The sequence below is a fragment of the Carassius auratus genome, unplaced genomic scaffold (genome assembly GCF_003368295.1).
Source record: "Carassius auratus strain Wakin unplaced genomic scaffold, ASM336829v1 scaf_tig00217532, whole genome shotgun sequence".
NCBI lineage: Eukaryota > Metazoa > Chordata > Actinopteri > Cypriniformes > Cyprinidae > Carassius > Carassius auratus.
In genome coordinates this window covers 1-15442 of record NW_020529113.1, presented here as the reverse complement: position 1 = coordinate 15442, position 15442 = coordinate 1, and the positions used below count along the sequence as shown (strand labels likewise).

Here is a 15442-nt window from a genome sequence, read left to right as displayed (position 1 = left end):
CACTCATTTCAATGCTGCAACATTTAAAGTCAGCTGCCTTTGTAAATATATGGAGTTTAATTTTCATTTTTCCTTGATTTATTTCTGCAATGTTTCGGTGTTTTATTTTTTATTTTATTATATATATATATATATATATATATATATATATATATATATATATATATATATATATATATATATATATACCTACCTACCTAATGGGCAAATAATGAGACTTACATTTTTATAGGTTATCAACAGGTCTTTTAGAAATAAGGGAAGTCAATCTCTGTGTGATTAGATAAGTGTACAAAAGAAAAAAGTCAATTGTCTTCATTTAGCAGTTTTCTTTGCTTGCTTTTAGCAGATCCAAATTTACGATTTCAGTAGCTGCTTTTCTTTTACACTGCCAAAGGCTTTATTTGTTTTTGTTAGTGCTAGATAATGTCAGTTTAATTTCTGAGGGGTTTATATCATTTATATGTCTCGGTTTTGGCGTGCTGTTGCAAAATTTGACTATTAGTTAGGTCAGCTTTCTCCTCGGTCATATATTCCGCCATATTTTTGGCACAAATCTAAAGCATATGAAGTCCATTATTCACTTTAAGTTCATGTTGTTATTGTTTTTACAGTAAGGAAAACTGTCTTGGGTTCATTTAGTGTAATAATTGTTTTGTCAAATGTCATACTGATCACAACTAGTCGAGTCCAGGGTTAGTCATAAAGAGTTAGTTCACCCACAAAATGAATGATTTGACATTAATTACTTACCATCTTGTTGTTCATATATGAATTTTATTTTTTACGTGAGACACAAAATGTTACTTCTGCTCTTGTTGCTCCCAGTTATTGTTATGGGAAAGATGTGATGTTATGCGAAAAATAAAACTACAGATTTAGTGGCTCAGATCCCCCATCTGCATAAATAAATTAAGAATCCTTTATAGTGAAGATTGTGAAATATTTCAAGAACTGTTAGTAACTTCCCATTGCTCGTCCCACATATAAATAGTTAAACATCTTTCAGCTCAAGTGGATACACATTCCCTGTAATAGATAAAAAGCCATTATATTTCACTTTCAGTTAAACTCATATTGTAAAACGCTTTGCATTACCCTTAAACGCTGTGATACATTTTTAAAGAAGCACTTAATTTAAAACTGTCAGACTCGAGCCAATCTGAACGCATGCCTCGGGTGGGTCGATGAATTTCTCAGTGCAATGCTTATTATTAATGTGGGCTCCGTAGCAAATGCACGCTAAAAATCTCTCTCGCTCATGATTAGATGGCTAAACCGTCTGCAATCTTTCTCTTTTTTACTCGTTTCAGTATTGTCACGCACTTAAAACCATCAAAAATGATGAAGAAAAGCAAGGTGACCTGTTAGCCACACCCTTAGATGAATAAAAACATCAAATATGGGCTATGGCTATTGTAACTGAAACAGACTGCCCTCCAAGCTTTTATAAATCACTGCTATTTTTCAACCTATTCTCGGAACAGTATATAAAGACGGGGTCATCTTCATTTGGCGAGCAATCCAGGAGAATGTGGTCATCAAAACGTCCCTCATTATGAGGCTGTTCAGGTGATAGATATCACACAATGGGCCTTAAATTTGTACGCCACCATTGTGTATTGACAGCGATTTGGAGCGGGAGCTCGCAGGAAGAATTGCATCCACAGAAACAGGCCTTAAGTGCCACTTAAAAAGCGCTGAATCATGGTCTCGTAATGAGGCTGCATCTGTTCAACTTTAAAAAAATTATTTCATACTGGCGAAATGGCATTGTGCTTTTATGGAGGGTTTTGTTGAGTGTAAGTGCATGTTCATTGGGAGGGCAAACTCTGTGCATGATATTAAGACTGTGAATCAAAGTTTAAATGTGTGTTTGTGTCTTCTCAGAGTTGGTGCGTAGCTGCAAGGAGCGGAGGTGTCAGTTTGACTGTGTGATCATGAGAAATGGGACGTCCTGTTTCTGTGGGGAAGGTTTCGAACTGGATGAGGATGGGAGGCGGTGTCAAGGTAAGGGTCATTAACATTTGAACTCTGTTTGAAGAATTTGGCTCATTAGAAATGTCACTGAATTTAATTGCACCTTAGAAGCAGTTTTGGCTTATTACAGGTAATAAAGGAAGAAGAAAAAAGTTTTACAGAATGAAAAGCTTGCTATGAGCTCCAACTGGAAAAAAATAAAATAATTTTGATGTAAGATCATATCCCTATACTTGGTACCTGATGAAAAGCATTTTAGATAATCAAAAGAGCTTTCTCAACCAGTGCGAGCTATGCTAAGCTGTTAGCTACCTGCCAATGTTTACATTTGACCATATTTAGCTTTGGTCATGTGATGTGTACATTGAAAAGTGTAATTAACACATTTTTAGGATTAAGAAAATGTTTATGATTAATATCTTTTTTATTGATTTTCTATCATTTCTAATCAGATACTGAATGATTAAATATCACCATTTTTAGATTTGGTAATTTAAAAGAGATTCACATTATTTAAATGTTTTATTTCACAGTTCTAATGAGGCACAGAAAATAGTACACATGAAAGTTGCCTCAGCTGATATTATTTTGAGTTCTCTAGAAAAGCTATTGTAGCTGTCCAATGCATGAACTCGAACCTCAGATAAATCGTTGCTGATTTCTTGATAAATTATGGTTATGTTAACCAAAACAGCAATTTACTCATCCTTCCGTCCCCAAACATGCATTTGCATATTCCTGTTTCGTGATAGGTTGCTGCAGAATGGTAACATTAAGGGGTTTGAAAATTTAGGTCATGTTTTAACACATTTGGCGTTTAATAAATAGCCCTGCTATTGTCCACAGATCATGATGAATGCAGGGATTATGGGACATGCAGTCAAATCTGTATGAACACGCAGGGATCGTACAGATGTGCTTGCACAGATGGCTTCAGCCTGCAGGCCAACAGACGATCCTGCAAAGCCAAAACAGGTGAGTCCATTTATCATCCGTGTTAGTTCTAGTTCCAGTCCAAAAAAAAAGAAGAAAAAAGAAAAGAAAAGCATATTAAGCAACATGTATTTTACTTTGATCTTTAACGGTGCTTTAAAAGTACAAGTCTTGGAATAATTAAACCCATGAATAAAATATTATATCACGTTACTGTATTAAGTGCTGGAGAGATAGAGGACTGGTCTAAAGGCCCGTTCACACCCAAGAATGGTAACTATAAAGATAACTATAAAGATAACGATATTAGCGTCCACACCAGCGAACGATATTGTCTGTGTATTCTAAGCAAACGCTCATCTGCTACTTTAAATACTCGAGCTCATTACAGCAGGATTGATTCTGATTGGTTGGCAATGTTTTTATCGTTCATCAGAAAAAAAAAATTGTTCTGAAAGTGATTCCAACGATATCGTTTCTCTGTGCCTTTATCGTTATAGTTGTGGTATGGACTCTGTTATTCTTTAATATTGAGAACGATTTTTTGAACTTATACTTATCTTTATAGTTATCGTGCTTGGTGTGAACGGGCCTTAAATCTGTATGTGGAAACTGATGTTTAGCACATTGCTAGTGCTAAGGGACTCTGACTTGGTTTTAGGGTTACTAGTTTTTTGGGGGTAGTTGCTAAGAGCTAAGGGGTTTTTTTAAGGGAGTTTTTTTTTTTAATATATATATATAGCATATTGTACCAGTATGTTTTTGTTAAGGGTTCTGGGTAGTTAGAATGTTGCTAAGGGTTCTGAGAGTTTCAGCACATCACTTCTACAGTAGGTAATTTTTGGCAGTTGCTAGCCAGTTGCTAAGAATTTCTGAGGGGTTTTAGTGCATTTCTATGTTATGTGGTTTCTAAGATGTTTGCGATAGTTGGTAATTGGTTGCTAAGGGGTTCTGGGTAGTTGCTAGCTGTTGCTGAGTTGTTATAAGGGATTTTTGCACATTGCTATGTGATTGTTGGGATTCTAGTTTATTTCTTTTTTTTCTAACATGTTGCTAAAGGGTTCAGGGATTTTTTTTTTTTTTACATATTTATGTGTGGTTGCAAGTTGTTAGAGGGTTGTTGAACATAATAATAACATTTACTATAGAGAATGTCTCTTAGCAATAACCACTAGAAAATAAGTGTTCAATACTGAAAATAAGGAAAGGTCAACAAACTCCACAATTGACATTTCAATCAGCATTTAAATTATAGTCGTCTTTAACATCCTAAGAACTAGTCTGAGCTAGATGGGTAAACACAATGCCCTCTGGGATGTTTGATTGAACAGGCAAGCCTCAGTGGAGTAGCGCGGTCACAGTTGTGATCATCCGAGTGCATTAGTATAGATCACACTGTCATTCGCCTGATGCGAGTGTCGGTTACACTTATTGTCATCAATATGCAAATGGCCACCGGCGAGCTGTGCTATGGTAAAGCCGTGGGAGAGATAAACAGGGGAGGCCTTAATGGAAAGTCAATCAGAGCCCATCTAGCCTGACCTGTGACTGTCTATCAAATTTAGAGATGATTACAAGCTCAGAGTTAATTGCACTTCATGGTGTCTGTTTATTAGTGTGAAAAAAAAAGCAAGCCGATCACGAAGTTTTCATGTGCATAATACATGTCGCAGCAATTAATTTTTTTTTCTTCCATGAGTGTGAGCTTCATAATGAACCTGTTTTCATTTCTATATAAGTAAGCAAAAATATTAGTAAATATTTATATACTGTATGTTCATGTAACAAATACATATTCATATGTTATATTAGTGTTTCTTCAACTACAAGCATTTTTATATTCCAGGTGCAAAATTTTGCAGTTTAGTCATATTGCTAACACAAACACACACACACACACACACACACACACACACACACACACACACACACATATATATAGTTTATTATTGCAATGTCTACAATAGTGAAAGTTCCTAAAATGCGCATTATGTTTAATGTGAATAATTTATTATAATAATAATAATAATAATAATAGATTTTATTTATAATGCACTTTTCATTGGGGGAATCAAAAAGTGCTACAATAAAATAACAAGATCAAAACATCACAGATTACTAAAACATGACAGCTCAGCAATTATATGCTTATTATAGATAGTTCTAAGGACTTTTTGCATTTTGTGCTCCCTCTTTCAGATCCTGGTGATAAACCTCCGGTTCTGTTGACAGCAAATATGAATTCTATATCGGTTGTTTACCTCAATGGATCATCTATGCCAAATCTCAAGTCCATTGAGACAAATGGGACTCAAATATTGGACTTTATTTATAGAGAAGAGTCGCTCTGTTGGCTTTCAGTGGCACAGGATACAGGTCAGCTGTGGTGTGCCCGCATGAGCAAACTCAAAGGCTTTTCAGAAAAACACCAGATACGGATAGGTCAGAACCTACAAAGTAAGTACGCATGTCAAGCCTCGAAGCGCAAATTAAGGAATGTTTCGTAACTTTGATGATTAATTCAGAGCAAGTGCAAACTAATGTCCTTTGAAGTTTTTATGAACTTGAGTGTTGTGTTTAATGTCCATATAAATTTTCTCATTAGTCTCTCTTTTTCACTTCTTTTACCTCTTGAAGTGTTTAATGATCTTCTAATGAAGTGTTTAATGTCACAAGGTTAATTGAGTCAAGTGTGCATGTCGGTGAATGTCAGTTGTTGCTTCTTTTGAAGCATGCTTGAATTATTAATTGTTTCTAACTAGCAGATCCCAATTTACAAACTCATAAGTCCCATGTCTAAAAATGAATGTTTTTTTCCATGTAGATGTGGAGCATATGGCCATCGACTGGTTGACAGGGAACTTCTACTTCGTAGACAGAGTGAACGACAGGATATTTGTGTGCAGCGAACAGGGAGATGCATGTGTCACCATCATCGACCTGGACATCCAGAACCCTAAAGGCCTAGCGTTGGATCCCATCATGGGGTACGCTTGCTAACACAATCATTAGGTCCTTTCATTTGTACGAGATGGTAGCTGTGAGCTTTTGTTGTTAAAACTGGGGTAGATAGCCACTATACCATATGCATAGCTTTGATCGCACATCAGTTCATATATGAATTATATGTGTAGTCGGCACCGATAGCATAGTGGGCAGTGTCCCGATATATAACGTCGTTGAGTTGCATCTCAGACATTTCCCGATCCCACTTCCCTCTTTCCCTCTGTCTTACATGTCTACTCTACACTATCTTATCCTAATAGGCCTAAAAGGCAAAATGGCAATAAAAAATTATGATGTATGAATTGTGAGTCTGAACAATTCGTTTTATAATATTATCTTTACTGATATTAGCTCTACAAAGCGGGTTGACTTCCAAAATAATCAGAAAAATTGTTGTTTAAATTAATAATAATAATAATAATAATAATAATAATAATAATGATGTTTTCAGTAAATATTTACATTTAATATTTTATTGTTTATTATTATTATTATTATGCTAAATTACATTTTTATGTAATTTAATTTTAAATTTAGTTTACATAATTTAGAAACAAGTAATTAAATAAAGTGAATTCTAAGTATTAATATTAATCATCATCATAATCATAGTCATCATGATCAATTGTTTGTGAAATAGTAAAAATAGTTTGATTATGATGATGATAAGACATAGAAGAAATAAACAGTTTGATGATTATTGTTATTAGTATTATATTATACTAAGTATTTTAATCTAAAGTTAATGTATTACACAATTTTATTAAATTTGATTTCAAGTAAATTATTATTATTATTATTATTATTATTATTACTTAAAACATTAAAGAAACAAATAAATAAGAAAATCAATCAATCAATAAATTAAAAATGGATAAAAAAAATTCATCAGTGAACAATTTTTTTTTCATGCTTTAATTTCATGGTCACTGAAGTCTAAAGAACTGATAAGAATCCTCTCCAAACAAATAGTTCATAATTTGTTGACCTATGCAAAGATATTCAGCTATTTGTCCTATCTTAAAATGATCATGCATTCTAGAGGAAGCTTTTGGTTGAATTTTTCATAGGAGTGAATAAATCATCCTTATCTGATGTCGAGTCATCTACGCATCTGTGACGTGAGAATCTCTTTGGTCTCTTGGTAAACATCCATTTGTATGCAGTGCTGAGTTGTGCATGCTGTTGGGGCCAGTTTGTCGCTTTCAGACGACGGGGACCGTTTCTGTGCCAGAATCATTGTGCGGAGTAATGCAGATGACCTCCCCCTCTCTTATTCTGCTGTCAGTATGTGTTAGTATAAAGAGAAATATCATATTGCGGCCCATTCATTCAGCTCTTGCTCACAGTGCCTCAGTTTAATTGCGCTGTTGTTACTGCAAGCATTCAGCTCTAGCACAATATTATGCAGAATAGAAAAATAATGGGTATGAGTGAATCGATTAAATCCTAAACGGCCTTGACTTTTGATTTCATTTACTTCAGATTGTAGATTCCGGTTTAAAACTGCTCTGTTCTTGACCCCCACCCCTCCCCCTCTCCCTCCAGTAAACTCTTTTTCACTGACTATGGGATGGTAGCCAAGGTGGAACGCTGCAATATGGACGGCACCAACCGAACCAGGATAGTAGAGTATAAAACAGAGCAGCCCACCGCCGTGACATTGGACTTGGTGAAGAAGCTCGTCTACTGGGCGGATGCATATCTGGATTTTATCGAAGTTGTGGATTACAATGGCAAGAACAGACACATGATCATTCAAGGAAACCCGGTAAGATGTGCTAAATCTTGGTTTCTTCCTCTTGAACCCATGATCTTAATGTGAAAAAAGACCAAAGCTGCTTACAAAATTGCATACCTGTGGGGTAGGTACTACTGTACATTTGGTTTGAAAAAGTATGTTATACGAAGTATACAAAAGAGCTTGAAATGGGTAGTATGAATGAAATGTGAACATACTACGTCTGCCATGTTATCATCGTTAAGTGACCTATCGTTTAAGTTGCTTCACTGCCATTTACACCTCTCCCATGGCTTCATGGGATATTAAAGTGACCTCTGAATGTGCAATGCGTTTTTTTTTTTTAAATATTAGTTTTCACATTTCTACTCTTGGCATACTTTGAATCATTTTGAACATACTACATTTTTGGCATACTATTTTTTGAAAACTATGAACATTGGCATACTGTTAACATTTGCATGCATACTACTCATTTGACTTGCGCTTTGTTTTAATAATATGAATTCGTAAATACTAATTTTGGCTTTTTTTTTTATTACTATGAATTTGGACATGCTATTCTCGGCTCACTGTTTTTCAAATACTTTGAATTTTTTGACTACTTTTTTGGCACACTGTTTTCCCGAAAATATTACTGTAGTGTTAAGGGGGGGGGGGGGGGGGTGAAATGCTCATTTTCACTCAATCTACTGTTAATCTTGAGTACCTATAGAGTAGTACTGCATCCTTCATATCTCCAAAAAGTTTTATTATATTTATAAGAGAAAAATAGTCTGTGCTGATTTTTTTCGGAAAAACAAGCGCCAATGGATGCGTGACGTGTGGGCGGAGCTAAAGAATCACGAGCGCGAGTAGGCTTTTGCCTTGAGAGCGTTTGGAAGTTGTGACATTACCCTGAGGAAAAAAAAAAAAACATCATCCAAAACAAACCATGGCTAACAGTCAGATTCAGACGTTTATTTAAGATCCAGAATCAGACCCCGAGGCTGAAACTGAACAAGATCAGCAGCAGCAACGACTACAACAGCGTCTCTATGTGGTATGTATTGAAACTGTATATATTTGCTTATGTAACCCCTCTCTCCCAGGTCCTTTCTGACGCTCCTCACACATGCTCCGAGCGGGGCTCGAACCCGGGTGTCCTCTAACAAGGAGGCTAAATGGCTACAGCCACTAGCGTCTGTTGCTAGTGCGTCTCTTGAGATCGGGGAGGTTTACCTGCACAGCAATAACTAGCTGGCCTCCGTTACACTTAGCGGTTTTGGGAAAATGACTAAGTTCCACTTTATGTCGTCTTTTTTTTCTTTAAAGGTGTACAAGAGGTTTACTTGATGTGCTTACGCGCCGATAGCTAAGTTAACAACACAGAGATATTTGAATCAGTTTTACTCACCGCCTGCGGTTCCAACACACGATCGTGATCCTTTTTCGTTGGGACTGCATTATCCTTAAAAGATAAATGATATGCAAATCCGGCGTCAAACTGGGCCTTGTTTGTAAAACAAGCATCTTCAAAATGCAGGGAACAAACAAAAACACTTGCACAACTCCGTCGATGCTCTTTAAAAATAAACTCCATCCACTGGTCCCTTGATGTTTTTTTTTTTTTTTTCTGGTAGTCTGTGCAGGGTTGTCTTGCCCTCGCAACCAAAAACACACTTCTTTTGTGACATTTCGCTCTCGCTCTGGTCAGTGAATGTCTCGTCTCTGCTCTGCTATACGGGAGCACGCGCTCTTCCGGCAGACGTGCCCTCAGGACCCATATAAGGAAATTCCGCTCCATCTAACGTCACACAGAGCATGGGAATGCAACTCTTTAACAGTGTAAAAAACTCAGTATGCATGAAACAGCATTTCACTCCCCCTTTAATATTGGAATACATTCTACTCTTTTGGCATAATTTTTTATTTTTAAACTATGGATTTGGTCATATTGCTCTTTTGGCTTACTAGGCGAATTTGGACATAATAGGTGTGCTTTTTTTCAAATACTGTGTATTCAGATATACTATTTTTTTGGACAATGTTTTTTGAAAACTATGAATGTTGGCATACTGTTCATATTGGTTTATATACTACTGTTTTTTCTTAGTTTTTTGAGAAAACATGAATTTCGGACATACACATTTTTTGGCATCTTTTTTTTTTTATACACTATGAATTTGGATTTTTTTCCTAATTTGGCTGCTCTTTTCGGGTACTGGGTACATTTGGACTACAGTTTTCTTTGCTGTAGTCCACCCCCCAAAAACTATGAATTTGGACATACATTTTTGGTTGTACAAGCTCTGTGTGAACAAAAGCTAGAACCAATGCCATAAAGGGTGTGCCATACTGATGACGCACATTATCCTGCAACTCTTTTGTTTTGAAAGCAGATCAACGTTTGCGATGAAATATGTGCAAACTGTAATGAAGCAGAGATCAGTTAGCTCCTCACTATCCGCGATGAAGCTTAGATCATTCCCATCATAATGTCAAGTGTCTTTACGGAATCTTTATGGGATGTGTGTGAATGCACACACAGATTCCGGAAAACCACTGGCAGTGTGAATGAACCGCAATCAAATGATCCCAGGACACATTATCCATGTATTTTTCAGAATTTCTGTTTGAAAGAGGCTTTATACTTAAACAACAATGTCCCTAGTAGCTGATCAGCTGCTATGTTTATAAAGCATTGAAAACACTTCCGCTTTGCTTCTTCTCCCTCTTCCCATCTTAGCGGCCTTGTGATTCCGACTCCTAAATTACACGTCACATCCTGATGTCATTATGGGACCTTTATGGGTTGTGTTTGAATGCACGCACAGAGTCCGGGAAATCACTGACAGTGTGAATGAACCAAAATCTAACAATCCAGGAACAATTGCCAGGACACATTAGACATTACCCGTGTATTATCCAGAATCTCAGTGTGAAAGGTGCTTTCAGACCAACATATGAAAGTCTAGACTGGCAAAGATTGTTGACCTCTATTCAACTAAGCTATCTAAAATAAGTTATCGCGTATATTTTACCCAGCTGCCTTAATAGTCAGCAGTAAAGCTATGATAAATGATGCTCCTTTGAATAACTCTTAAAGCAGTTTATTTTGAAGGCTATAAAGTTTGGCCTCTCTCCCTCACCCCCCAAATAGGCCCAAAAGAATGGTGATACAAAATTCATAGCTTCATAAATTCAGTATAAATTTCATCCATAGTTCATAGTATGGGCCAAGGGCACTGTCAAACCTGTGCATTTTTCTCAAAAAACAAACAAAAAAAACAATAGATAATCCATCCGTGGTTGTTTATCAGCCTTATGAGACATATGGTGTTAACTAATACCCTGATGCAAAATTTAAGAAAAGAGTTTTACAAATTCCTTCTATCCCTTTTGGAAAGCGCTTGTGTGCAGGTGTTCATGGTTTACATGATTTACATGATGTTTTTTTAAGTGTTCAGAGTTTTCCCTGTGCTTTTACTGACAAAAGTTCCTACAATATGTTGGTCTGAATTTGAATGCAATAGTGGTGACTGTGAATTCAACAACTGAATTGAATGATTTCAATCTTTTCTAGAAGAACAACTTTCCTGTCAACTTTATCTGTTACCTCCAATTTAGTCTCTCACATTCAAACATTTGATTTATCATTGTTAGTTCTGGTTCACATCGCATCTTATTCTAAGGTCAAAGTAACATTTCAAGCAATGATACTATGCAAACCAACAAGTCAAACCAAAGTTTGGAATCAGTAACTTTTAAAAAAATGAATACATTTATTTAACAAGTATGCATCAGTCGTGACAGTAAAGACTTTTGTAATGTTACAAAATATTTATATTTTATGTTTCGTGGTACTCTTGTGAATGGTGACAGACTGACATGGACGAAAAAAAATCGATGAAGTAATTACTTTTGATTCTTTGCACACAAAAAAGTATTCTCGTAGCTTCATAAAATAAAATAAAAAGATTGAACCACTGATGTCACATGGACTATTTAAACCGTGTCCTTGCTGCCTTTTTTGGCCTGGAACATTTCAATTCCGTTGCTGTCTATGCAGGGCCACAAAGCTCTCAAATTTCATCAAAATTATCTTAATTTGTCTTCCAAAGATGAATGAAGGTCTTACTGGTTTGGAACAACATGAGAGTGCGAGTAAGGCAGAATTTTCAGTTTTGGGTGTACTATCCCTTGAAAAAAAAATTGTATGGATCATGTATCATGAAAAATAAATATATTCCACTAACATTAGGGTGACCATATGCGCCGTTCATACAGGACACGTCCCAGCCAGGATTTTAATATTGCCAAAGTCATCCAGAGCAGGCTGACCAATAACATGCAGGTATTGTACATAATTGACCAATCGTGGGGCTGAGTGTGACAAGGTGAAATCTTGAGGGAACGATCAAAGCGATGCAAATATGCACACGTGTTTCTTCGTTCGATTGACTTGAAGCATCGCTGCGCACAAATCCTCCCCCCAAAAAAACAAAGTGCGCCATAATGCTTCAAGTCAAACGAATGAACAAACACGTGAAATCGATTCGAAAGCATAAAGAGTCGTCTGCTCTGCTCTTTATAGCTCTCATGAATGTTACACAACGATCAACCTGCACAGTGCAAATAGCCAACACCTGGATATTTAGGCAATATTAAAATCCTGGCTGGGACATGTCACGTATGAACGGCGCATATGGTCACCCTAACTAACATATTAAGCAGCACAACTACTTTCAACATTGCTAAGAATGGGAAAATGTTTTATAAACAGCAAATCAGCAGATATGATTTCTTAAAGATCACGTGACTCTGTGCAATGATGCTGAAAATTTAGCTTTTTTTAACACAAAAATTTGAATAGAAAATAGTCTACCTTTTTAAATTGTAATAATATTTCACAATTTTACAGTTTTACTGCATTTTTAAGTAAACAAATGCAGTGGACATAAAAGACTTCTTTCAAAAAACAAATGTTATCAACTCCAAACTTTTGAATGGTAGTCTCAACAAAGTAAATCTTTGAAAAATGTTATGCTACTAAGTAGTAACCTGCCAAACTCTGTCAAATCCAGTAAGATTTTCTTGTCAGTAAAATAGCTCCAGAATCAACATCCTACTTGTGAAATCACAGGGAGCATGTGTCCATTTATGTAAAACCGTTGTTTTCCTTGACACTTTTGAAACCGTCTCTATGTCCCCAGCCAGATCCGTTAGCCTGGTTGAGCTTTGAGTGTTTTTTTTTTTTTTTTGACCTTGCAGAGTCCTGGCTTCCCACTACAACTCTTGTGTACTTTTTTATTATTGATTTGTTCATCCATTTCCTGCGAGTCTAAGCTCGAACATATTCCCTGGGACTCTATCGAAAGCTGTATTGGTGCAATTTTCTCAAAGCTGGCACTGAAATATAACCTGAAGTGAACTCCGCTAATTCTAACTCATTTGTTTTTAACGTCAGTCTTACTCGTTTTTTCCCCCGAAATCAAAGCCTCGACGCTACCCGCTGGTAATTTGTAGCACAGATGTGACATCAAAGATCCCTGCATATTTCAACTGGTGTCTGTCAGGGCTGCTGTTTATTCACCGAATGTTACATCAGCTCTATAGCTGGTTGGATTAAAGAAGCAAATTTAAGCAGATGTATTTGTGTCGCGTTCAGAATTAAGTCAAAGAGGTGCCATGGCCTCTAGATGAGTCTTTCTCTTTCCCCATCCCTGTGTTTCTCTTTCTAGGTGTCGCACCTGTATGGATTAGCGCTCTTTGAAGATTACCTGTTTGCGACGTGTTCTGAACCTCCAGAGAGAGCAAGGTGGACATATATAGGATAAATCGCTTTAACAGGAGTGACACAAACACTGTTACCACTTTGGAAAGTGGCAGAGCTGTCCGAGTTTATCACAGATTGGCTCAACCTACAGGTAAACTTGTTGTTGGAGCATGACTAATGTAATCAGCAAAGACTCAGATTAAAAATAGTGATACTCTTTAATGTTTTTGGACTGAATTATACTTAAATGATCATATTAGATTAAATTGCTATTAAGAAAATGGATACATTTCTTCCTAAAATATTGTGTTTTTATGTACGTTTTTACATTGCAACAATTTACATACTGTACAATTATAAATTGTTTCATGAATGAGGCCTAATACAGATGGAAACAAGCCAAAATGTCTTCTCAATCTTACTATCAAACTTGCTAAAAGGAGTCTGCGCGTGTGTGTGTGTGTGTGTGTGTGTGTGTGTGTGTGTGTGTGCTCTTGTTTTTGTGACATGTCAGGACACAAACTCTGTATAAAGACATGGGTATTACACAGGTATTACAACGAGAGGGTCACTTAAGAGGACAGAACCCATGTCCCCATTTTTCAAAAATGCTAATAAATCATACTAAATTAGTTTTTTTTTTTTAAGTAAAAATGCACAAAGTTTCCTCTGTGGGTTAGGGGTAGTGTTGGTGAAGGGCCATAGAATATACAGTTTCTACAGTATAAAAACCATTACGCCTATGAGATGAACCCACTTTTCACAAAAACAAATGTGTGTGTGTGTGTGTGTGTGTGTTTTAATATAAATATAAAAGTAATTGTAAGAAAAAGTTTAAAATAAGAAATACAGTTTCATTTTAATATGCCAAGTCACAACTTTGTGAAAGTATATATATACATATTTCTAGCTAAACAATTAGTTGTCCTTTATTTTTAGCATTTTTAGATTTTCAATTAGCATTTAGCCTTACCACAAAGAGACTAATGAATTTGGTGTCACAATATTGTAGTGTTTACATATGACATATAATCTCTTTCTAGTAAATGGAAAATATTTCTTTTATTCTAAAAGTTTATAAGCCTTTTTGTTTTCCTGTTGCTATTATAAGTTAGCATTTAGCATTGTATGTAGCATTGCTTTCTCCTTTATGTAGAAACACAGTTTTATTCATTTTATCACTTTAAAACATTGAAGAAACACTGGGTTATATTCTATATTAGCATCTATCCATATTGCTAAGTGAGCTAAAAGTTACTAATGAATCTGAGGTCCTGAAAAAACATTTTCTCCTCCTCTTTTAAAGATGTTATGCCTATGTCTTGCTTTCCTAACTGTACACAATTAGCCTTTTATTAATTATCATTTTATTAGGTAGCATGACGTATTTTTCCCCTGCTGTCTGTGGAACACCATGTTAATAAGTTTATCCTCCTAAAACATAGAAGAAACACTGCATTAGATCTTGTATTACCATTTCATGGTGCAAAGTGACTAATAAAGTTGTCAAAATATCACAAAGAGCATTTAGCACATTTTATTGTGCTGTTTTATGTACAGCAGCATCATTTTTAAAGATGTTTTAGTGGTATACAGTTGTTTACTATGAAAAATGCTAAACCTTTTAGAGTGTGGTGATATTTTCCAATGGTAGCACCACGATACTGACCTTTCTCGTTCTCCAGTCAGGACTCACGCTTGCAGTCCTGACACACACGGACGAAAGGGTGGATGCTCGCATATCTGTCTCCTGAGCAACAACTACAAATCGCGCGTGTGCCGCTGCCGGACCGGTCATGTCCTTGCCAGCGACGGGAAGTCATGCAAAAGTGAGGGTCACAAAAAAAAAGCTATCTCTCTTTTCTGTCTCTTCCTCCTGTAGCTCCCTGGTATCTGATTAGCTCTGGGAGATGGGTCTCTCATGTAAATGGTTTTTGGGTATTCCCAATGGAAGAGGTGCTGCTATCTGAAACCTTATATCAGATGGATGGCCCTCGTGGGTTTGTCGGAATGGAAATATATGA

The 15442-nt window shown here is 36.2% G+C and overlaps 1 pseudogene; it reads left to right on the top strand.

The window, feature by feature from the left end:
- Positions 1-15247, top strand: part of LOC113101111 (low-density lipoprotein receptor-related protein 1B-like) — a 70398-nt pseudogene extending 55151 nt beyond the window's left edge.
- Positions 15248-15442: the final 195 nt, after the last annotated feature.